General features: G+C 53.1%; 1 long non-coding RNA gene across 1 annotated transcript in view; it reads right to left on the bottom strand.

The window, feature by feature from the left end:
- Positions 1 to 17466: 17466 nt before the first annotated feature.
- Positions 17467 to 23580, bottom strand: part of LOC148147212 (uncharacterized) — a 32890-nt gene continuing 26776 nt past the window's right edge. Inside the window, exon 3 of the long non-coding RNA XR_015760082.1 lies at positions 17467 to 17711. This is a non-coding gene — a long non-coding RNA (uncharacterized LOC148147212). The remainder of the gene's footprint in view (positions 17712 to 23580) is intronic.

Here is a 23580-nt window from a genome sequence, read left to right as displayed (position 1 = left end):
GTGTGAGGGCGTCAGTGTGGCAGTGATGGAGTGAGTGTGACAGAATCAGGATGACCGTGATGGAGTGAGTGTGAGGGGGACAGGCTTATAGTGATGGAGTGAGTGTGAGGGGGTCAGAGTGATTGTGACTGAGTGAGAGTGAACAGGTCAGTGTAACGGTGTGAGGGGATCAGGGTGACGGAGATGGAGTGAGTGTGAATGGGTCAGAGTGACGGAGATGGAGTGAGTGTGAGTCTGTCTGGGTGTCGGGAATAGTGTGAGTTTGATAGGGTCAGGGTGACATTGTTGGAGTGAGTGTGTGGGGGTCAGGGTGACAGTGATTGAGTCAGTGTGAGAGGGTCAGGGTGACGGTGATGGAGTGAGTGTGAGAGGTTCAGGGAGATGGTGTTTAGCATGTGTGAAGAGTCCAAAGTGAGGGTGCCGGAGTGAGCGTGAGGTGTTCAGCGTGACGATGATGAAGTGAGTGAGAGTGGGTCAGGATGACGGAGATGGAGAGAGTGTGAGGGGGTCAGTGTCACGGTGATGGAGTGAGTGGGAGGGAGTCAGGATGGCAATGAAGGACTTACAGGTAGCGGGTCTGGGTGACAATAATGGAGTGAGAGGGAGGAGGTCAGGTTGACGGTGATGGAATGCCTGTGTGGGAGTCAGTGTGACAGTGATGGAGTGAGTGTGACGGAATCAGGGTGACCATGATGGAGTGAGTGTGATGGGGTCAGGATGATTGTGATGGAGTGAGTGTGAGGGGGTCAGAGTGATGGTGACTGAGTGAGTGTGAACAGGTCAGTGTAACGGTGATGGAGTAGGTGTTAGTGGATCAGTTTGACGGAAGATGGAGAGTGAGAGAGTCTCAGGTTGAGAGAGATGAAATGCTTGTGAGGGGATCAAGGTGGCAGCGATGGAGTGAGTGTTGGGATGTCAGGGTGTCGGGGATAGTGTGAGTTTGAGTGGGTCAGAGTGACATTGATGGTGTGAGTGTGCGGGGGTCAGGGTGACGGTGATGGCGTGAGTGTGAGGTGTTCAGGGTGACCTTGATGGAATGAGTGGGAGGGGGTCAGGGTGACGGTGATGGAATGAGTGGGAGGGAGTCAGGGTGGCATTGATGGAGTTAGGGGGAGGAGATCAGGGTGACAGTGATGGAGTAGCTGTGAGGGGGTCAGGGTGACGGCGATGGAGTGAGCCTGAGGGGGTCAGGGTTACATTGATGGAGTGAGTGTGAGGGGTTCAGGGTAATGGTGATGGAGTGAGTGAGAGGAGTTCAGGATGACAGTGATGATTTGATTGTGAGGGGTCGGGGTGACATTGATGGAGTGAATGTGAGGGGATCAGGGTGGCGGTGATGGAGTCAGTGTGAGTGGGTTAGAGTGGTGGTGATGGAGTGAGTGAAAGTGGGTCAGGTTGATAGTGATGGAGTGAGTGTGAGGGGGTCAGCGTGACAGTGATGGAGTGAGTGAAAGTGGGTCTGGTTGACAATGATGGAGTGAGTGTGAGGGGGTCAGCGTGACGGTGATGGAGTGAGTGTGAGGGGGTCAGGGTGACGGTGTTGGAGTGAGTGTGACGGGGTCAGTGTGACGGAGATGGTTTGAGAGTGAGGGGGTGAAGGTGGCAGTGTGGAGTGAGTGTGAACGGGTCAGGGCGACATTGATGGAGTGATTGTGACGGTGTCATGGTGACGACGATGGAGTGCATGTGAGGGTTTCAGTGTGACGGTGATCGAGTGAGTGTCAGGGGTCAGGGTGATGGTGTTCGTGTGAGTGTGAGGGTTTCAGGGTGACGTTGATGGAGTGTGTGTGAGGGGATCAGTGTGACGTTGATGGAGTGAGTGTCAGTGGGTCAGAATTTCGGTGATGGATTGAGGTGTGAGGGTATCAGTGTGTCGGTGATGGAGTGAGTGTGAGTGGATCAGGGTGACATTGATGGAGTGAGTGTGAGGGTTTCAGGGTGATAACGATGGAATGCATGTGAGGGATTCAGTGTGACGGAGATCGAGTGAGTATCAGGGGGTCAGGGTGACGGTGATGGAGTCAGTGTCAGGGGGTCAGAGTGACGGTGATGGAGTGAATGTGAGAGGTTCAGGGTGACAGTGATTGAGTGAGTGTCAGGGGGTCATAGTGATGGTGATGGAGTGAATGTGAGGGGGCCAGGGTGACGGCGTTGGAGTAAGTGTGAGTGGCTCAGGGTGACGGTGTTGGAGTGAGTGTGATTGGGTCAGAGTGATGGTGATGAGTGAGTGTGAGATGGTCATGGAGATGGTAATGGAGTGAGTATGAGGGGGGTCAGGGTGATGGTGTTGGAGTGAGTGTGAGGGGGTCAGTGTGACGGAGATGTAGTGAGATTGAGGGGGTGAGGGACGCCGTGATGGAGTGAGTGTGAGCGGATCAGGATAACGGTGATGGAGTGAGTGTGAGAGTTTCAGTGTGTGTGTGATAAAGTGAGTGTGAGTGGGTCAGGTCGACGGTGATGGAGTGAGTGCGACTGGGTCAAGGTGGTGGTGACAGAGTGAGTGTGAGGGGTTCAGCGACAGTGTCATGGAATGAGTGTGAGGTGGTCAGGGTGATGGTGATGGTTTAAGTGTGAGAGTGTCAGGGTGACGGCGATGGAGTGAGTGTGAGAGGTTCAGTGTGACGGTGATGGAGTGAGTGTGAGGGGTTCAGTTGACGGTGATGGAATGTGTGTCAGGGGTTCAGTGCGACGGTGATGGAGTGAGTGTCAGGGGGTCAGGGTGACGGTGATGGAGTGAATATGAGGGGGTCAGGGTGACGGTGTTGGAGTAAGTGTGAGTGGTTCAGGGTGATGGTGATGGGGTCAGGGTGACAGTGATGGAGTGCGAGTGAGGCGGTCAGGTTGAGGGTGATGTAGTGAGTGTGAGGGATTCAGTATGAAGGTGATGGACTGAGTGGGAGAGGGTCAGGGTGGATGTGATGAAGTGAGTGTGACTGGATCAGCGTGGCGGTGTTGGTTTGAGTGTGAGGGGGTCATTGTGACGGAGATGTAGTGGGTGTGAGGGGGTCAGCGTGACGGTGATGGAGTGTATGTGAGGGGTCAGCGTGAGGGTGATGGAGTGAGTGTGAGAGCGTCAGGAAGATGATGATGGAGTGAGTGTGTGGGAGTCAGGGTGGCAGTGATGGAGTGAGTCTGAGGGGGCAGGGTGACGGTGACGGAGTGAGTGTGAGGAGTTCAGGGTGACGGTGATGGGGAGAGTGTGAGGGGTTCAGGGTGAGTTTCATTGAGTGAGCGTGAGGGGGACAGGGTGACGATGATGGAGTGAGTGAGACGGGGTCAGGGTGACATTGATGGAGTGAGTGTGAGTGCGTCTGTGTGACAGTGATGGAGTGAGTGTGACAGAATCAGGATGACCGTGATGGAGTGAGTGTGAGGGGGTCAGGCTGATTGTGATAGAGTGAGTGAGAGGGGGTCAGAGTGATGGTTACTGAGTGAGTGTGAACAGGTCAGTGTAACGTTGATGGAGTAGCTGGGAGGGGGTCAGTGTGACAGAGATGGAGTGAATTTGAATGGGTCTGCGTGAGGGAGATGGAATGAGTGTGAGGGGGTCAGTGTGATGGAGATAGAGTGAGTGTGAGTCTGTCAGGGTGACAGAGATAGAGTGATTATCAGGGGATCAAGGTGGCAGTGATGGAGTGAGTGTGAGGGGTTTAGGGACAGTGTCATAGAAAGAGTGTGAGGTGGTCAGGGTGACGGTGATGGTGTAAGTGTGAGAGTGTCAGGGTGACAGTGATGAAGTGAGTGTGAGGGGGCAGGGTGACATTGAAGGTATGAGTGTGAGCATGTGAGGGCGACGACGATGGAGTGAGTGTGAGGGGTTCAGTGTGACGGTGATGGAGTGAGTGTGAGGGATTCAGTGTAACGGTGATGGAATGTGTGTCAGGGGTTCAGTGCGACGGTGATGGAGTGAGTGTCAGGGGATCAGGGTGACGGTGATGGAGTGAGTGTGAGGGGGCCAGGGTGACAGTGTTGGAGTAAGTGTGAGTAGTTCAGGGTGATGGTAATGGGAGTGAGTGTGATGGGGTCAGGGTGACAGTGATGGAGTGCGTGTGAGGCGGTCAGGTTGAGAGTGATGTAGTAAGTGTGAGGGGGTCAGGGTGACTGTGATGAAGTGAGTGTGACTGGATCAGCATGGCGGTGTTGGTTTGAGTGTGAGGGGGTCATTGTGACGGAGATGCAGTGGGTGTGAGGGGGCCAGCGTGACGGTGATGGAGTGTATGTGAGGGGTCAGCGTGAGGGTGATGGAGTGTGTGTGAGGGTGTAAGGGTGACGGTGATGGAGTGAGTGTGAGGGAGACAAGGTGAGGGTGATGGAGAGAGTGTGAAAGCGTCAGGAAGAGGATGATGGAGTGAGTGTGTGGGAGTCAGTGTGGCAGTGATGGAGTGAGTCTGAGGGGACAGGGTGACGGTGATGGAGTGAGTGTGAGTGGTTCAGGGTGACGGTGATGGGGAGAGTGTGAGGGGTTCAGGGTGAGTGACATGGAGTGAGCATTTGGAGGTTAGGATGACGATGATGGAGTGAGTGTGATTGCGTCTGTGTGGCAGTGACGGAGTGAGTGTGAGGGTGTCAGGGTGTCGGGAATAGTGTGAGTTTGAGAGGGTCAGGGTGACATTGATGGAGTGAATGTGCGGGGGTCAGGGTGACAGTGATTGAGTCAGTGTGAAGGGTCAGAGTAACGGTGATGGAGTGAGTGAAAGTGGGTCAGGTTGACAGTGATGGAGTGAGTGTGAGGGGGTCAGCGTGACAGTGATGGAGTGAGTGAAAGTCGGTCAGGTTGACAATGATGGAATGAGTGTGAAGGGGTCAGCTTGACGGTGACGGAGTGATTGTGAGGGGGTCAGGGTGACGGTGTTGGAGTGAGTGTGACAGGGTCAGTGTGACGGAGATGGTTTTAGAGTGAGGGGGTGAAGGTGGCAGTGTGGAGTGAGTGTGAGCGGGTCAGTGCGACATTGATGGAGTGAGTGTGACGGTGTCAGGGTGAGGACGATGGAGTGCGTGTGAGGGTTTCAGTGTGACGGTGATCGAGTGAGTGTCAGGGGTCAGGGTGACGGTGATCGAGTGAGTGTGAGGGATTCAGGGTGACGTTGATGGAGTGTGTGTGAGGGGATCAGTGTGACGGTAATGGAGTGAGTGTCAGGGGGTCAGGGTGACTGTGATGAAGTGAGTGTGACTGGATCACCGTGGCGGTGTTGATTTGAGCGTGAGTGGGTCATTGTGACGGAGATGCAGTGGGTGTGAGGGGGTCAGCGTGACGCTGATGGAGTGTATGTGAGGGGTCAGCGTGAGTGTGACGGAGTGAGTGAAAGTGAGTCAGGTTGACAATGATGGAGTGAGTGTGAGGGGGTCAGCGTGACGGTGATGGAGTGATTGTGAGGGGGTCATAGTGACGGTGATGAAGTGAGTGTGACTGGATCACCGTGGCGGTGTTGATTTGAGCGTGAGTGGGTCATTGTGACGGAGACGCAGTGGGTGTGAGGGGGTCAGCGTGACGCTGATGGAGTGTATGTGAGGGGTCAGCGTGAGTGTGACGGAGTGAGTGTGAGGGTGTAAGGATGACATTGATAGAGTGAGTGTGACGGGGTCAGGTTGCGGGCGATGGAGCGAATGTGAGGGGATCAGCGTGGCGGTGATGGAGTGAGTGTGAGGCTGTCAGTTTGAGGTTGATGCAGTGTGAGTGGATCAGGGTGACAGTGATGGTGTGAGTGTGAGAGGGACAAGGTGAGGGTGATGGAGAGAGTGTGAGAGCGTCAGGAAGAGGATGATGGAGTGAGTGTGTGGGAGTCAGGGTGGTATCGATGGAGTGAGTGTGAGGGGGTATGGGTGATATTGATAGAGTGAGTGTGAGGGGGTCAGTGAGCAGGTGATGGAGAGAATGTGAGGGGGTCAGCGTGGCGTTGATGGAGTGGGTTTGAGGGTGTCAGGGTGAGGGTAATGAAGTATGAATGGGTCAGCCTGACAGTGATGGAGTGAGTGTGAGGGAGACTAGGTGAGGGTGATGGAGAGAATGTGAGAGCGTCAGGAAGAGGATGATGGAGTGAGTGTGTGGGAGTCAGTGTGGCAGTGATGGAGTGAGTCTGAGGGGGCAGGGTGACGGTGATGGAGTGAGTGTGAGTGGTTCAGGATGACGGTGATGGGGAGAGTGTGAGGGGGTCAGGGTGAGTGACATGGAGTGAGCGTGAGGAGGTCAGGATGACGATGATGGAGTGAGTGTGAGGGCGTCTGTGTGGCAGTGATGGAGTGAGTGTGAGGGTGTCAGGGTGTCGGGAATAGTGTGAGTGTGAGAGGGTCAGGGAGACATTGATGGAGTGAGTGTACGGGGGTCAGGGTGACAGTGATTGAGTCAGTGTGAAGGGTCAGAGTGACGGTGATGGAGTGAGTGAAAGTGGGTCAGGTTGACAGTGATGGAGTGAGTGTGAGGGGGTCAGCATGACAGTGATGGAGTGAGTGAAAGTGGGTCAGGTTGAGAATGATGGAGTGAGTGTGAGGGGGTCAGCGTGACGGTGATGGAATGAGTTTGTAGGGGTCAGGGTGACGGTGTTGGAGTGAGTGTGACGGGGTCAGTGTGACGGAGATGGTTTGAGAGTGAGGGGGTGGAGGTGGCAGTGTGGAGTGAGTGTGAGCGGGTCAGTACGACATTGATGGAGTGAGTGTGACCGTGTCAGGGTGATGACGATGGAGTGCGTGTGAGGGTTTCAGTGTGACGGTGATCGAGTGAATGTCAGGGGTCAGGGTGATGGTGATCGAGTGAGTGTGAGGGGTTCAGGGTGACGTTGATGGAGTGTGTGTGAGGGGATCCGTGTGACGGTGATGGCGTGAGTGTCAGGGAGTAAGGATTTCGATGATGGATTGAGGTGTGAGGGTTTCAGTGTGTCGGTGATGGAGTGAGTGTGAGTGGATCAGGGCGACATTGATGGAGTGAGTGTGAGGTTGTCAGGGTGACGACGATGGAATGCATGTGAGGGATTCAGTGTGACGGTGATCGAGTGAGTATCAGTGGGTCAGGGTGACGGTGATGGAGTCAGTGTCGGGGGTCAGAGTGATGGTGATGGAGTGAATGTGAGAGGTTCAGGGTGACTGTGATTGAGTGATTGTCAGGGGGTCATAGTGACGGTGATGGAGTGAGTGTGAGGGGGCCAGGGTGACGGCGTTGGAGTAAGTGTGAGTGACTCAGGGAGACGGTGTTGGAGTGAGTGTGATTGGGTCAGAGTGATGGTGATGAGTGAGTGTGAGATTGTCATGGAGACGGAGATGGAGTGAGTGTGAGGGGGGTCAGGTTGATGGTGTTGGAGCGAGTGTGAGGGGGTCAATGTGACGGAGATGATGTGAGATTGAGGGGGTGAGGGTCGCCGTGATGGAGTGAGTGTGAGTGGGTCAGGATAACGGTGATGGAGTGAGTGTGAGGGTTTCAGTGTGTGTGTGATAGAGTGAGTGTGAGTGGGTCAGGTCGACGGTGATGGAGTGAGTGCGACTGGGTCAAGGTGGTGGTGACAGAGTAGTGTGAGGGGTTCAGGGACAGTGTCATGGAATGGGTGTGAGGTCGTCAGGGTGACGGTGATGGTTTAAGTGTGAGAGTGTCAGGGTGACAGTGATGAAGTGAGTGTGAGGGGATCAGGATGACATTGATGGTGTGAGTTTGAGTGTTTCATGGTGACGGCGATAGAGTGAGTGTGAGGGGTTCAGTGTGACGGTGATGGAATGAGTGTGAGGGATTCAGGGTGACGGTGATGGAATGTGTGTCAGGCGTTCAGTGCGACGGTGATGGAGTGAGTGTCAGGGGATCAGGGTGACGGTGTTGGAGTAAGCGTGAGTGGTTCAGGGTGATGGTGTTGGAAGTGAGTGTTGGTGGTTCAGTGTGACAGTGATGTAGTGCGTGTGAGGCGGTCAGGTTGAGGGTGATGTCGTGAGTGTGAGGGGGTCAGTATGACGGTTATGGACTGAGTGTGAGAGGGTCAGGGTGACTGTGATGAACTGAGTGTGACTGGATCAGCGTGGCGGTGTTGGTTTGACTGTGAGGCAGTCATTGTGACGGAGATGCAGTGGGTGTGAGGGGGTCAGCGTGACGCTGATGGAGTGTATGTGAGGGGTCAGCGTCAGTGTGACGGAGTGAGTGTGAGGGTGTAAGGTTGACAGTGATAGTGTGAGTGTGACGGGTTCAGGTTGCGGGTGATGGAGCGAATGTGAGGGGGTCAGCGTGGCGGTGATGGAGTGAGTGTGAGGCTGTCAGTTTGAGGGTGACGCAGTGTGAGTGGGTCAGGGTGACAGTGATGGAGTGAGTGTGAGGGGGACAAGGTGAGCGTGGTGGAGAGAGTGTGAGAGCGTCAGGAAGAGGATGATGGAGTGAGTGTGTGGGAGTCAGTGTGGCAGTGATGGAGTGAGTCTGAGGGGGCAGGGTGACGGTGACGGAGTGAGTGTGAGGGGTTCAGGGTGACGGTGATGGGGAGAGTGTGAAGGGTTCAGGGTGAGTTTCATGGAGTGAGCGTGAGGGGGTCAGGGTGACGATGATGGAGTGAGTGAGAAGGGGTCAGGGTGACAGTGATGGAGTGAGTGTGAGTGAGTCAATGTGACAGTTATGGAGTGAGTGTGACAGAATCAGGATGACCGTGATGGAGTGAGTGTGAGGGGGTCACGTTGATTGTGATGGAGTGAGTGTGAGGGGGTCAGAGTGATGGTGACTGAGTGAGTGTGAACAGGTCAGTGTAACGGTGATGAAGGTGAGAGAGAGTGGGTCAGGTTTACGTGATGCAGAGAGTGTGAGGGGGTCAGGGTGACGGTGATGGAATGAGTGTGAGGGCGTCAGTGTGACAGTGATTGAGTGAGTGTGATGGAATCAGGGTGTCCATGATGGAGTGAGTTTGAGAAGGTCAGGCTGATTGTGATGGAGTGAGTGAGTGGGACAGAGTGATGGTGACTGAGTGAGTGTGAACAGGTCAGTGTAACGGTGATGGAGTAGGTGTGAGGGGGTCAGGGTGACGGAGATGAACTCAGTGTAAAGGGGTCAGTGTGACGGAGATGAAGTGAGTGTGACGGGATGGGTGATTGAGATGGAGTGAGTGTGAGACTGTCAGTGTAATAGAGATGGAGTGATTGTGAGGGGAACAGGGTGGCAGTGATGGAGTGAATTTTAGGATGTCAGTGTGTCGGAGATAGTATGAGTTTGAGAGGCTCAGGGTGACATTGATGGAGTGACATGTAGGGGGGTCAGGGTGGCAATAATGGAGTGAGAGGGAGGAGGTCAGGGTGAAAGTGTGAGGGATTCAGGGTAACGGTGGTGGAATGTGTGTCAGGGGTTCAGTGCGACGGTGATGGAGTGAGCGTCAGGTGGTCAGAGTGACGGTGATGGAGTGAGTGTGAGGGGGCCAGGGTGACAGTGTTGGAGTAAGTGTGAGTGGTTCAGGGTGATGGTGTTCGGAGTGAGTGTGATGGGGTCAGGGTGACAGTGATGTAGTGCGTGTGAGGCGGTCAGGTTGAGGGTGATGTAGTGAGTGTGAGGGGTCAGTATGATGGTGATGGACTGAGTGTGAGAGGGTCAGGGTGACTGTGATGAAGTGAGTGTGACTTGATCAGCGTGGCGGTGTTGGTTTGAGTGTGAGGGGGTCATTGTGACGGTGATGGATTGTATGTGAGGCGTCAGCATGAGTGTGACGGAGTGAGTGTGAGGGTGTAACGGGGGACATTGATAGAGTGAGTGTGATGGGGTCAGGTTGCGGGTGATGGAGCGAATGTGAGGGGGTCAGCGTTGCGGTGATGGAGTGAGTGTGAGTCTGTCAGTTTGAGGGTGATGCAGTGTGAGTGGGTCAGGGTGACAGTGTTGGAGTGAGTGTGGGGGGACAAGGTGAGGGTGATGGAGAGAGTGTGAGAGCGTCAGGAAGAGGATGAAGGAGTGAGTGTGTGGGAGTCAGGGTGGTGGTGATGGAGTGAGTGTGAGGGGGTAATGGTGATATTGATAGAGTGAGTGTGAAGGGGTCAGTGTGCGGGTGATGGAGAGAATGTGAGAGAGTCAGCGTGGCGGTGATGGAGTAAGTGTGAGGCTGTCAGGGTGAGGGTAATGAAGTGTGAATGGGTCAGCGTGAAGTGATGGAGTGAGTGTGGCAGTGATGGAGTGAGTGTGACAGAATCAGGATGACCGTGATGGAGTGAGTGTGAGTGGGTCATGCTGATTGTGATGTAGTGAGTGTGAGGGGGTCAGAGTGATGGTGACTGAGTGAGTGTGAACAGGTCAGTGAAAGGGCAATTGAGTCGGTGTGAGGGGATCTGGGTGACGGAGATGGAGTGACTGTGAATTGGTCAGAGTGACGGAGATGGAGGGAGTGTGAGGGATCAGAGTGATGGAAATGGAGTGATTGTGAGGGGATAAAGGTGGCAGTGATGGAGTGAGTGTGAGGGTGTCAGGGTGTCGGGAATAGTGTGAGTTTGAGAGGGTCAGGGTGACATTGATGGAGTGAGTGTGCGGGGGTCAGGGTGACAGTGATTGAGTCAGTGTGAGATGGTCAGAGTGACGGTGATGGAGTGAGTGAAAGTGGGTCAGGTTGACAGTGATGGAGTGAGTGTGAGGGCGTCAGCGTGACAGTGATGGAGTGAGTGTGAGGGGGTCAGGGTGACGGTGTTGGAGTGAGTGTGACGGGGTCAGTTTGACGGAGATGGTTTGAGAGTGAGGGGGTGAAGTTGGCAGTGAGGAGTGAGTGTGAGCGGGTCAGGGCGACCTTGATGGAGTGAGTGTGACGGTGTCAGGGTGACGACGATGGAGTGCGTGTGAGTGTTTCAGTGTAACTGTGATCGAGTTAGTGTCAGGGGTCAGAGTGACGGTGATCGAGTGAGTGTGAGGGGTTCACGGTGACGTTGATGGAGTGTGTGTGAGGGGATCAGTGTGACCGTGATGGAGTGTGTGTCAGGGGGTGAGGATTTCGGTGATGGATTGAGGTGTGAGGGTTTCAGTGTGTCGGTGATGGAGTGAGTGTGAGTGGATCAGGGCGACATTGATGGAGTGAGAGGGGTTCAGGGACAGTATCATGGAATGAGTGTGAGGTGGTCAGGGGGACGGTGATGGCTTAAGTGTGAGAGTGTCAGGGTGACAGTGATGAAGTGAGTGTGAGGGGGTCAGGGTGACATTGATGGTGTGAGTGTGAGTGTGTCGTGGTGACGGCGATGGAGTGCGTGTGAGGGGTTCAGTGTAACGGTGATGGAGTGAGTGTGAGGGATTCAGGGTGACGGTGATGGAGTGCGTGTCAGGGGATCAGGACAACGGTGATGGAGTGAGTGTCAGGGGGTCAGGACGACAGTGATGAAGTGAGTGTGAGGGGGCCATGGTGACGGTGTTGAAGTAAGTGTGAGTGGTTCAGGGTGATGGAGAGAATGTGAGGGAGTCAGCGTGGCGGTGATGGAGTAAGTGTGAGGCTGTCAGGGTGAGGGTAATGAAGTGTGAATGGGTCAGCGTGACAGTGATGGAGTGAGTGTGGCAGTGATGGAGTGAGTGTGACAGAATCAGGATGACCGTGATGGAGTGAGTGTGAGTGGGTCATGCTGATTGTGATGTAGTGAGTGTGAGGGGGTCAGAGTGATGGTGACTGAGTGAGTGTGAACAGGTCAGTGAAAGGGCAATTGAGTCGGTGTGAGGGGATCTGGGTGACGGAGATGGAGTGACTGTGAATTGGTCAGAGTGACGGAGATGGAGGGAGTGTGAGGGGTCAGAGTGATGGAAATGGAGTGATTGTGAGGGGATAAAGGTGGCAGTGATGGAGTGAGTGTGAGGGTGTCAGGGTGTCGGGAATAGTGTGAGTTTGAGAGGGTCAGGGTGACATTGATGGAGTGAGTGTGCGGGGGTCAGGGTGACAGTGATTGAGTCAGTGTGAGATGGTCACCATCACCAACACACTGAAACCCTCACACATCAATCCATCACCGAAATCCTCACCCCCTGACACTCACTCCATCACCGTCAAACTGACCCCGTCACACTCACTCCAACACCGTCACCCTGACCCCCTCACACTCACTCCATCACAGTGATGGAGTGAGTGTGAGGGTTTCAGTGTGACAGTGATGTAGTGCGTGTGAGGCGGTCAGGTTGAGGGTGATGTCGTGAGTGTGAGGGGGTCAGTATGACAGTTATGGACTGAGTGTGAGAGGGTCAGGGTGACTGTGATGAAGTGAGTGTGACTGGATCAGCATGGCGGTGTTGGTTTGAGTGTGAGGGGGTCATTGTGACGGAGATGCAGTGGGTGTGAGGGGGTCAGCGTGACGGTGATGGAGTGTATGTGAGGGGTCAGCGTGAGGGTGATGGAGTGAGTGTGAGGGGGTAAGGGTGACAGTGATAGTGTGAGTGTGACGGGTTCAGATTGCGGGTGATGGACCGAATGTGAGGGGATCAGCGTGGCGGTGATGGAGTGAGTGTGAGGCTGTCAGGTTGAGTGTGATGCAGTGTGAGTGGGTCAGAGTGACAGTGATGGAGTGAGTGTGAGTGGGACAAGGTGAGGGTGATGGAGAGAGTGTGAGAGCGTCAGGAAGAGGATGATGGAGTGAGTGTGTGGGAGTCAGGGTGGTGGTGATGGAGTGAGTCTGAGGGGGCAGCGTGACGGTGACGGAGTGAGTGTGAGGGATTCAGGGTGACGGTGATGGGGAGAGTGTGAGGGGTTCAGGGTGAGTTTCATGGAGTGAGCGTGAGGGGGCCAGGGTGACGATGATGGAGTGAGTGAGAGTGGGTCAGGGTGACAGTTATGGAGTGAGTGTGAGTGCGTCAGTGTGCCAGTTATGGAGTGAGTGTGACAGAATCAGGATGACCGTGATGGAGTGAGTGTGAGGGGGTCAGGCTGATGGTGATGGAGTGAGTGTGAGGGGGTCAGAGTGATGGTGACTGAGTGACTGTGAACAGGTCAGTGTAACGGTGATGAGGCTGAAAGAGAGAGGGTCAGGATTACGTGATGTAGAGAGTGTGAGAGCGTCAGTGTGACAGTGATGGAGTCAGTGTGTGGTGGGCAGGGTGACATTGATGGTGTGAATGTGAGCGTGTGAGGGTGACGACGATGGAGTGAGTGTGAGGGGTTCAGTGTGACGGTGATGAAATGTGTGTCAGGGGTTCAGTGCGACGGTGATGGAGTGAGTGTCAGAGGGTCAGGGTGACGGTGATGGAAAGTGTGAGAGGGCCAGGGTGACAGTGTTGGGGTAAGTGTGAGTGGATCAGGGTGATGGTGTTGGGAGTGAGTGTGATGGGGTCACGGTGACAGTGATGGAGTGCGTGTGAGGCGGTCAGGTTGAGAGTGATGTAGTGAGTGTGAGGGGATCAGTATGACGGTGATGGACTGAGTGTGAGAGGGTCAGGGTGACTGTGATGAAGTGAGTGTGACTGGATCAGCGTGGCGGTGTTGGTTTGAGTGTGAGGGGGTCATTGTGACAGAGATGCAGTGGGTGTGAGGGGGTCAGCGTGACGGTGATGGAGTGTATGTGAGGGGTCAGCGTGAGGGTGATGGAGTGAGTGTGAGGGGGTAAGGGTGACATTGATAGAGTGAGTGTGAGGGGGTCAGGCTGCGGGTGATGGAGCGAATATGAGTGGGTCAGCGTGGCGGTGATGGAGTGAGTGTGAGGCTGTCAGTTTGAGGGTGATGAAGTGTGAGTGAGTCAGGGTGACAGTGATGGAGTGAGTGTGAGGGGGACAAGGTGAGGGTGATGGAGAAAGTGTGAGAGCATCAGGAAGATGATGATGGAGTGAGTGTGTGGCAGTGATGGAGTGAGTCTGAAGGGGCAGGGTGACGGTGATGGGGAGAGTCTGACGGGGTGAGTGTGACGGTGTTGGAGTGAGTGTGAGTACGTCAGTGCGACAGTGATGGGGTGAGTGTGACAGAGGAGAAGGTGAGGTCTGCAGACGCTGGAGATCAAAGCTGAAACTTTATTGCTGGAACAGCACAGCAGGTCAGGCAGCATCTAGGGAACAGGAGATTCGACGTTTCCGGCACATGCCCTTCTTCAGGAATGAGCAGAGAGTGTTCAGCAGGAGAAGATAAAAGGTAGGAAGGAGGGACTTGGAGGAGGGGCGTTGGAAATGTGATAGGTGGAAAGAGGTCAAGGTGAGTGTGATAGGTTGGAGTAGGGTGGAGGCGGAGAGGTCAAGAAGAAGACTGCAGGTCAGGAAGGCGGTGCCGGGCTGGAGGGATTCGGCGGAGACAAGGTGGGGGGAGGGGGGATGAAGAAACTGGTGAAGTCCAAGTTCATCCCCTGTGGTTGGAGGTTTCCCAGTCTGAAGATAAGACGCTCCTCCTCCGACCGTCGCGTTGTTGTGGTTTGGCGGTGGATGAGTCCAATGACCTGCATATCCTCGGTGGAGTGGGAGGGGGAGTTGAAATGCTATGCTACAGGGTGATTGGGTTGGTTCGTCCGGGTGGCCCAGAGGTGCTCTCTGAATCGCTCCGCAAGTAGGCGGCCTGTCTCCCCAATATAGAGGAGGCCACACCGGCTGCAGCGGATGCAGTAGATAATGTGGGTGGAGGTGCAGGTGAATCTGTGGCGGATATGGAAGTTTCCTTTGGGGCCTTGGAGAGAAGTGAGAGGGGAGGTGTGGGCGCAAGTGTTGCACCTCCTGCGGTTTCAAGGGAAGGTGCCGGGAGTGGAGGTTGGGTTGGTGGGGGGTATGGATCTCACAAGGGAGCCGCGGAGGGAGTGGTCTCTACGGAAATCTGATAGAGGAGGGGAGGGAAATATATCCTTGGTGGTGGGGTCCGTTTGGAGGTGGCGGAAGTGACGGCGGATGATGCACTGTACATGGAGATTGGTGGGGTGGTAGGTGAGAACCAGTGGGGTTCTGTCCTGGTGGCGGTTGGAGGGGCGGGGCTCAAGGGCGGAGGAGCGGGAAGTGGAGGAGATGCGGTGGAGGGCATCGTCGTACACGTCGGGGGCGAAATTGCGGTCCTTGAAGAAGGAGGCCATTTGTGTTGTGCGTATTTTGAACTGGTCCTCCTGGGAGCAGATGCGGCGGAGACGAAGGAATTGGGAGAATGGGATGGCGTTTTTACAGGGGGCGGGGTTGGAGGAGGTGTAGTCCAGGTAGCTGTGGGAGTCGGTCGGTTTGTAGTAGATGTCTGTGTTGATTCGGTCGTCTGAGATATAAACAGAAAGGTCTAGGAAGGGGAGGGAGGAGTCCGAGACTGTCCAGGTGAATTTGAGGTCGGGGTGGAATGTGTTAGTGTAGTGGATGAACTGTTCGACCTCCTCATGGGAGCACAAGGCAGCGCCGATACAGTCATCAATGTAGCGGAGGAAGAGATGGGGGGTGGGGCCAGTGTATTTGCGGAAGATGGATTGTTCCACATACCCTACGAAGAGGCAGGCATAGCTGGGGCCCATGCGGGTGCCCATGGCTACTCCTTTTGTTTGGAGAAAGTGGGAGGATTGGAAAGAAAAGTTGTTCAGGGTGAGGACCAGTTCAGTCAGTCGAAGGAGGGTGTGGGTGGAAGGGTACTGGGTGGTACGGCGGGAAAGGAAGAAGCGGAGTGCTTTGAGTCCTTCGTGATGGGGGATGGAGGTGTACTGGGACTGGATGTCCATGGTGAAGATGAGGCGTTGGGGACCGGGGAAGCGGAAATCCTGGAGGAGGTGGAGGGCGTGGGTGATGTCACAGACGTAGGTGGGGAGTTCTTGGACTAATGGGGACAGGACCGTGTCGAGGTAGGCGGAGATGAGTTCGGTGGGGCAGGAGCAGGCTGAGACAATGGGTCGTCCGGGGCAGTCAGGTTTGTGGATTTTGGGCAGGAGGTAGAAACGGGCGGTTCGGGGTTGTGGTACTATGAGGTTGGAGGCGGTGGATGTGAGGTCCCCTGAGGTGATGAGGTTATGGATGGTCTGGGAGATGATGGTTTGGTGGTGGGGGGTGGGGTCATGGTCAAGGGGGCAGTAGGAGGAGGTATCTGCGAGCTGGCGTTTGGCCTCAGTGGTGTAGAGGTCGGTGCGCCAAACTACTACTGCGCCTCCTTTGTCAGCTGGTTTCATGGTGAGGTTGGGGTTGGAACGGAGGGAGTGGAGGGCTGTGCGTTCCGAGGGTGAGAGTTTGGAGTGGGTGGGAGGGGTGTGGGAGTTCAGGTAGCGGTTAATATCGCGGCGGCAGTTTGCAATAAAGAGGCCAGCACGGGGTGTCCAGGTGGACGGGGTGTGTTGGAGGTTGAAGAAGGGGTCGTCAGAGGGTGGGTGAGGGTCTTGATTGAAAAAGAAGGCACGGAGGCGAAGGCGGCAGAAGAATCGTTCAATGTCACTCCGTGTATTGAATTCATTGACCCGAGAACGTGTGGGAACGAAGGTGAGACCCCTGCTGAGGACTGATCTCTCATCCTCAGAGAGCGGCAGGTCCGCAGGGATGGTGAACACACGGCAGGGCAGGGAGCTAGGAGGAGAAAGTGAGTCTGCAGATGCTGGAGATCAAAGTTGAAACTTTATTGCTGGAACAGCACAGCAGGTCAGGCAGCATCCAGGGAACAGGAGATTCGACGTTTCGGGCACAGGCCCTTCTTCAGGAATGCAGCAGGAGAAGATAAAAGGTAGGGAGGAGGGACTTGGAGGAGGGGAGTTGGAAATGTGATAGGTGGAAAGAGGTCAAGGTGAGGGTGATAGGTCGGAGTAGGGTGGAGGCGGAGAGGTCAAGAAGAAGACTGCAGGTCAGGAAGGCGGTGCCGGGCTGGAAGGATCCGGCTGAGACAAGGTGGGGGGAGGGGGGATGAAGAGACTGGTGAAGTCCAAGTTCATCCCCTGCGGTTGGAGGGTTCCCAGTCGGAAGATAAGACGCTCCTCCTCCGACCGTCGGGTTGTTGTGGTTTGGCGGTGGATGAGTCCAATGACCTGCATATCCTCGGTGGAGTGGGAGGGGGAGTTGAAATGCTGTGCCACAGGTTGGTTGGGTTGGTTCGTCCGGGTGGCCCAGAGGTGCTCCCTGAATCGCTCCGCAAGTAGGCGGCCTGTCTCCCCAATATAGAGGAGGCCACACCGGCTGCAGCGGATGCAGTAGATGATGTGGGTGGAGGTGCAGGTGAATCTGTGGCGGATATGGAAGTTTCCCTTGGGGCCTTGGAGAGAAGTGAGGGGGGAGGTGTGGGCGCAAGTGTTGCACCTCCTGCGGTTGCAAGGGAAGGTGCCGGGAGTGGTGGTTGGGTCGGTGGGGGGTGTGGATCTGACAAGGGAGTCGCGGAGGGAGTGGTCTCTACGGAAAGCTGATAGGGGAGGGGAGGGAAATATATCCTTGGTGCTGGGGTCTGTTTGGAGGTGGCGGAAGTGACGGCGGATGATGCGCTGTACAGGGAGCTAGGACCTGGTGTGGGACTGGAGCTGGATGTGGGGGCGGGGTTAGGCCTGGGGGCGGGGACAGAGGTCGGCGTGGGGGGCGTGGTTAGGCGCGGTGACGGAACTCGGCCGGGGGGCGGGGGGCGGGGTTAGGCGCGGTGACGGATCTCGGCCGGGGGGCGGGGTTAGGCGCGGTGACGGAACTGGGCCGGGGGGCGGGGTTAGGCGCGGTGACGGAACTGGGCCGGGGGGCGGGGTTAGGAGCTGTGACGGAACTCGGCCGGGAGGCGGGGTTAGGCGTGGTGACGGAACGCGGCGGGGGGGCGGAGACACATGCGGCGATGTCCGAATGCAGGTCGCGACGTCACTGGAGGCGGAAGTAGCTGCGGCGACCACGGAGACAGAGTTTTTCCCCATACTCGCGGAGGTTTCCAATCTGTTGGCAATCTGAAGGGCAGGAGAGGCTGAAATGACAGAGTAACAATATTAACCAAAATGATGCAAGGAACGGGGTGGAGGGTGCAGTGGGAAAAGAGAAGAAACAGAAGATGGGGTTGTAAATTACAGGATCCTTATCAACTGTCATCTGAAAGGGATCGAAACAAAAGAAAACTGACAGCGATAACAAAGAGAGATACTCTGTCATGTCCCCTTCACTGTTTACAGGATGCATGATGACTGTCAGATTCTGAATCAATTCTTTCTGTTTCTCATTGTTAACTCAAATATGCCCATTTACTCTCAGTTTTCAGGAAATGGACCTGGAGTCAAGTGACCAATTCATTGGTTTTACAGAAATTCTGTTCCAACCCAGTTTCAGTGGGAGGACACAGGCAAATGTCCTCAGGCTGTTGGTGCAATGGGCCTGTCTTCTCAGGGCACTGTCATATCCCAAGAATTCTGTACTAACCAAAAACCCACTCTGTCTGTCACTGATGAGCAATCTTTGTTGACATGACAAAGAAAATTTACAGCCCAGGAACAGGCCCTTCAGCCCTCCAAACCTGATCCGATCCAAATCAACTGTCTAAACCTGTCGCCCAATACCTAAGTATCCCTCTGCTCCCCACCTACTCATGCATCTGTCCAGATACATCTCAAATTAATCTGCCATAGCTGCCTCTACTACCTCTGCTGGGAAGCCATTCCAGGCACCTACCACCCTCTGTGTAAAGTACTTGCCGTGTGTATCCCCCTTAATTTTTTCACCTCTCACCTTGAAAGTATGACCTCTCATTATTGAATCCTTCACCCTGGGAAAAAGCTCATCTCTACCTAGGAAAAAGTGAGGACTGCAGATGCTGGAGATCAGAGCTGAAAATGTGTCACTGGAAAAGCGCAGCAGGTCAGGCAGCATCCAGGGAACAGGGGAATCGACATTTCGGGCATAAGCCCTTCTTCAGGAATGAGGATTCCTCATTCCTGAAGAAAAGCTTATGCCCGAAACGTCGATTCTCCTGTTCCCTGGATGCTGCCTGACCTGCTGTGCTTTTCCAGTGACACATTTTCAGCTCATCTCTATCTACCCTGTCTCTCCACTTCATGATTTTGTAGACCTCAATCATGTCCCCCTCAATCTCCTTTTTTCTAATGAAAATAAACCTAACCTACTCAACCTGACCAGAACTATATGCAGTATTCCAAATGTGACCAAACCAAAGTCCTATACGAGTGTAACATGATCTGCCAGCTCTTATAGTCAATACCCTGTCCGATGAAGGCCTTCTTGACCACTCTATCCACCTGTGCCGCAACCTTGAGGGTACAATGGACCTGCACTCCCAGATCTCTCTGCTCATCAACTTTCCCTGAGGCTCTTCCGTTTACAGTACAATTCGCTCTAGAAATAGACTTCCCAAAATGCATCACCTCACGTTTACCTGGATTGAACTCCACCTGCCACTTCTCTCCCCAACTCTCCAGTCTATCTATATTCTCCTGTATTCTTTGACAATCCCCTATGCTTTCTGATAGTTCACCAATCTTCGTGTCATCTGCAAACTTGCGGATCATACCAACAGTGCCCTCTTCCAGATCATTTATGTATATCACAAACAATAGAGGCCCCAGTACAAACAACAGTGTCCCTGCAGAACCTTTCTCCATTTCGAGAAACTCCCTTCAACTACTACTCTCTGTCTCCTGTTGCTCAACCAGTTCTTTATCCACCTAGCTAGGACACTCCACACACCATGTGGCTTCACTTTCTCTATTGGTTTACCATGGTGAACCTAATCAAATGCCTTACTAAAGTTCATGTGTTTGACATCTACAACCCTTCCTTCATCTATCAACTTGGTCACTTCCTCAAAGAACTCTATTAAGTTGGCAAACGCACAATCTCGCCCGCACAAAACCATGCTGCCAATCATTGATAAGCCCATTCTGTTCTAAGTATATATAGATCCTATCCCTCAGTACCTTCTCCTACATATTTCCCACCATTGACATCAGGTTCACTGGTCAGTAGTTACCTGGAATATTCCTTCTACCTTTATTGTACAGGGGCACAACATGAGCAACCCTCCAGTCCTTCTGCACCTCACCTGTTTTTAGGGATGCTACAAAGATATCTGTCAGGGCCCCAGCTATTTCCAGTCTCGCCTCCCTCAGCAATCTGGGATAGATCCCATCTGGTTCTGGGGATTTGTCCATCTTAATAACCTCTAGCCTACCCAAAACAACTTCCTGACTGATGTTAACGTGATCCACGCTAATCAAATATGTATCTCTAATCTCGACATTCATCATGTCCCTCTCTTCTGTGAATATTGATGCAAAGTAATCATTCAGAATCTAACCCATTCTCTCAGGTTCAACACACAGCCTTCCTTCATTATCCTTTAGTTACCCGCTTGCTTCTTATATAAGAATAAAAGGCTTTGGGATTGTCCTTAATTCTGCTTGCTAAAGTTATTTCATGACTCCTTTTAGCCCGCTTGATTCATCATTTAAAACTGGTCCTACTCTTCCAATATTCTTCCAGGGCCCGTTCTGTTCTTAGCTGCCTTGACCTGATGTACGCTTCCCCTTTCCTCTTGGTTAGTTGTATAATTTCTCCTGTCATCCACAGTTCACGAATTTTGCCTTTCCTATCCTTTGCTTTCAATGGGACATGCCTACCTACCCTGCACTAACTTTAAGCTATCTTTGAAAGCCTCCCAAATATCAAATGTGGACTTCCTTTCGAATAGCTATGTCAAATCCACATTTCCCAGCTCCTGCCTAATTTTGATATAACTGGCCTTGACCCAGTTTAATACTCTTCCTTTAGGACCACTCTCATCTTTGTCTACAAGTATTCTAAAACTTATAGAATTGTGGTCACTGTTCCTAAAGAAATCCCCCTCTACAACTTTTACCACCTGACCTTGCTCTTTCTCCAACACCAAGTGCAATATGGCCCCTTTCCTCATCGGAATATTGACATACTGCTCTAAAAACATTCTCCTGGACGCTTCTTATAAGTTATGCCCCATTCAGACCTCTGACACTACGTGTATCCCAGTCAATGTTGGGAAAATTAAAATCTCCCATCAGTACTACCCTGCTGCCTCTACATCTTTCCAAAAAGAATGTTTACCTATTCATTCTTCTACTCACGCTCACTGTTAGGAGGCCTGTAATACAGCCCTAACAATGTAACTGCACCCTTATTTCTCAGCTCCACCCATAATGCCTCGCTACTCAAGCCCTCCATCGTGTCCTTTCGCACAGCCGTGCTATCATCCCTGACCAGCAATGAAACTCCTCTCCCACCTTTGATTCCCTGCCTGTCCTATCTGAAGCGTCTATATCCTGGAGAGATAATGAAGGGGCTGGAACAGGATAAGGAGGGTGTAGGTGCTGGAAGGAAATTATAGAGATAACGAGGGGTGTTGGAGCTGGAGGAATTTACAGAGGTATGGGTTGGAGGCTGTTGGAGAGATATGGAATAATGTTGATGGTCAAGATGGCTTCTCACACAGGGAGGGATGTAACTGCTGGATGGTGACACAGAAAGAGGAAGGGATGTCGGGGATAGGGACAGATGCAGTGTCTGGGGAATGTTACAAAGATAGGGATGAGTTTGGTTGGATGGTGGAATTGAAAGAGATAGTGAGGTTTGTAGGTTTGGAAGGATTCTAGGTGCTTTAGGAGGTTACAGAGATAGGGATGGGTGCTGGGGCTGAGGGACGTTATAGTGAGGGTTTCAGTAACTCCCTGTTTGATCGCAGTGAGGCCTCTTGAACTGGACAGGTCAAAGTGTGACCTCACCGTGTACATCACAGAGAGAGCTCAGACATCACAATTGGTTTATAAACTGGCTTCATCGGAGACACGAGGCTGCTCCAGGAAACACAGGGAAGGAAACACTGACTGTGCCTCTGTCTGATCTGTCTGAGAGTGAATGTGATCAGCAAGAAGATCAAAACAGTTTCATTTCACAGACACCACATTATATTGTGTAAATCCCATTAGCGAGGTGATCAGGCAGAAGGTGGTGAGGTTTGAAAGGTCCCTGAAAAAAATCTTTGTCTTGAGGTTTTGGTGGAGATAGGGGAAGACAAGACAAGCTGCTTGATCGATGGGAGGAATGAATCCAGTTTGTGGCTAGAAGGAGAGATGAGGGCTGGGAAGGGAGTCGGGGATAGGAAAGGGGGTTACTTGAAATTGGAAAACTCAGTGTTGAGTACTCCGTGTTGCAGGCTGCCCAGATGGAAGATGAGGTGTTGTTCCTCCAATTTGTAGTTTAATTTGTTGTGGCAGTAGAGGAAGCCAAGGATTGTCATGTCAGAAAGGAAGTGGGAAGGGGAATTAAAATGGCCTGTGACTGGGAGGTCTCGTCGGCCTCTGTGAGCCTGGCTGAGATGCTTGGAAAACCATTCACTAAGTTTACCTTTGGTCTCCCAGATGTAGAGAAATCCACACCAGAAGCACTGGACACAGTAAACTAGGTTGGAGGAGAGGCAGGTGAACCTCTGTCTCACCAATGATGCAAAACCTACCAGCACACCACCCCCATCACCTCCATCCAGTGCCCCAAACAGTCCTTACAGGTGAGACAATTTCAGATAACCCCCTTTCCCATCCCCTGATTCCCTTCCTAGCCCCTCCCTCTCTCTCCCTTCCATTCCTCTCATCGACCCTTCCTCCAAGCCACCAACCGGATTCACTCCTCCCATTCACCAACCAGGTCATCCCCTCTACCTGTCTTCACCGATCCCCATCACCTTGCCCCTGCCAACCCCTTTATCTGCAGCTCCCCACAAACCCACCCCCAGTCCTGAAGAAGAGTTACCCCCAAAATATTGCCTTCTCCACCTCCTGATGCTGCCTGGCTTGCTGTGTTCTTCCAACCTCCTGCTTGTCTCCCTTGGAATTCAACATCTGCAGTTTTGTTTTGTCTCTGAGCAAGGAAATGGTCAGCCTGTGGAATGTGGGATTCTGGGAGGTTTCCTATCTCCTGGAAATGTGACAGTGTGCATCAACTGGAGTTCTGTTTTCGAGAATGGGAGTAACTGTAGGCCATCCACGGGACTGAGGATGAGGGGAATAACACATTTATGGAGGTGGCTACATCACAGTTAGTGTGTATGGGCAAATAAGGAATACGTGACAGCCAGGTATCTCAGCAGTCCCCTGAGATGATCGAGATCAGACATCAGTTTCCTGCTTTGGAAGCTTGTAATGGAAAGAATTCATCAGAGGAATGCAGACAGAGTCACGTCAGCTGGACAGGGTGGTAGGAAGAGTGGGTACACAATACTGATAATGGGTTCGTTAGTTAGGGAAACAGAGTGGAGTTTCTACAGTTATAAACATACCTTCAGCATGCGATGATAACCTCCTTGCTACCAGGGTCAAGGAAATCACAGAACAGCTGCAGGAAATTCTGCTGCATGAAGATCAAACGACAGAGGTATTGCTCCATGTTGGTGACAAAGACCGAGGTGGGAATGCAGGGATGTGGTCCATGAAACAGATTTGAGGCAGCAAGGAATGAGATTGAAAAGCAGGATGTGGAACACAGTATTCTCAGAATCACTGCCAGTCCCATGTGTTGATCAGAAACGAGCAGAATAATTGGATGGTCGAACATGTGTCTGGAAAACGGGTTCAGAAGGTCAGGCAGCATGTTTCAAGGCATTAGGACCAGCTCTGGAGCAGGTTAGAACTCAACAAGATGGACAGTTTACGTCTTGGTAGGACTGGAATGTACATCCATACAATTCCCCCAAATAGGTTTGTGAGTGCTGTTGGGGAGGTGATAATCAAGATTAGAAATGGCTTGGGAATGTAAGTGGCATCTTGGCTTCAAGGGAAGGCTGCATTCATAGCAGAACATCGAAC

The sequence above is a fragment of the Chiloscyllium plagiosum genome, unplaced genomic scaffold (assembly GCF_037043375.1).
Source record: "Chiloscyllium plagiosum isolate Xiang-an unplaced genomic scaffold, Cpla_swu_hap1 HiC_scaffold_18, whole genome shotgun sequence".
NCBI lineage: Eukaryota > Metazoa > Chordata > Chondrichthyes > Orectolobiformes > Hemiscylliidae > Chiloscyllium > Chiloscyllium plagiosum.
The sequence above is the reverse complement of the archived record's forward strand: the minus strand, read 5'-3'. Positions and strand labels throughout refer to the sequence as shown.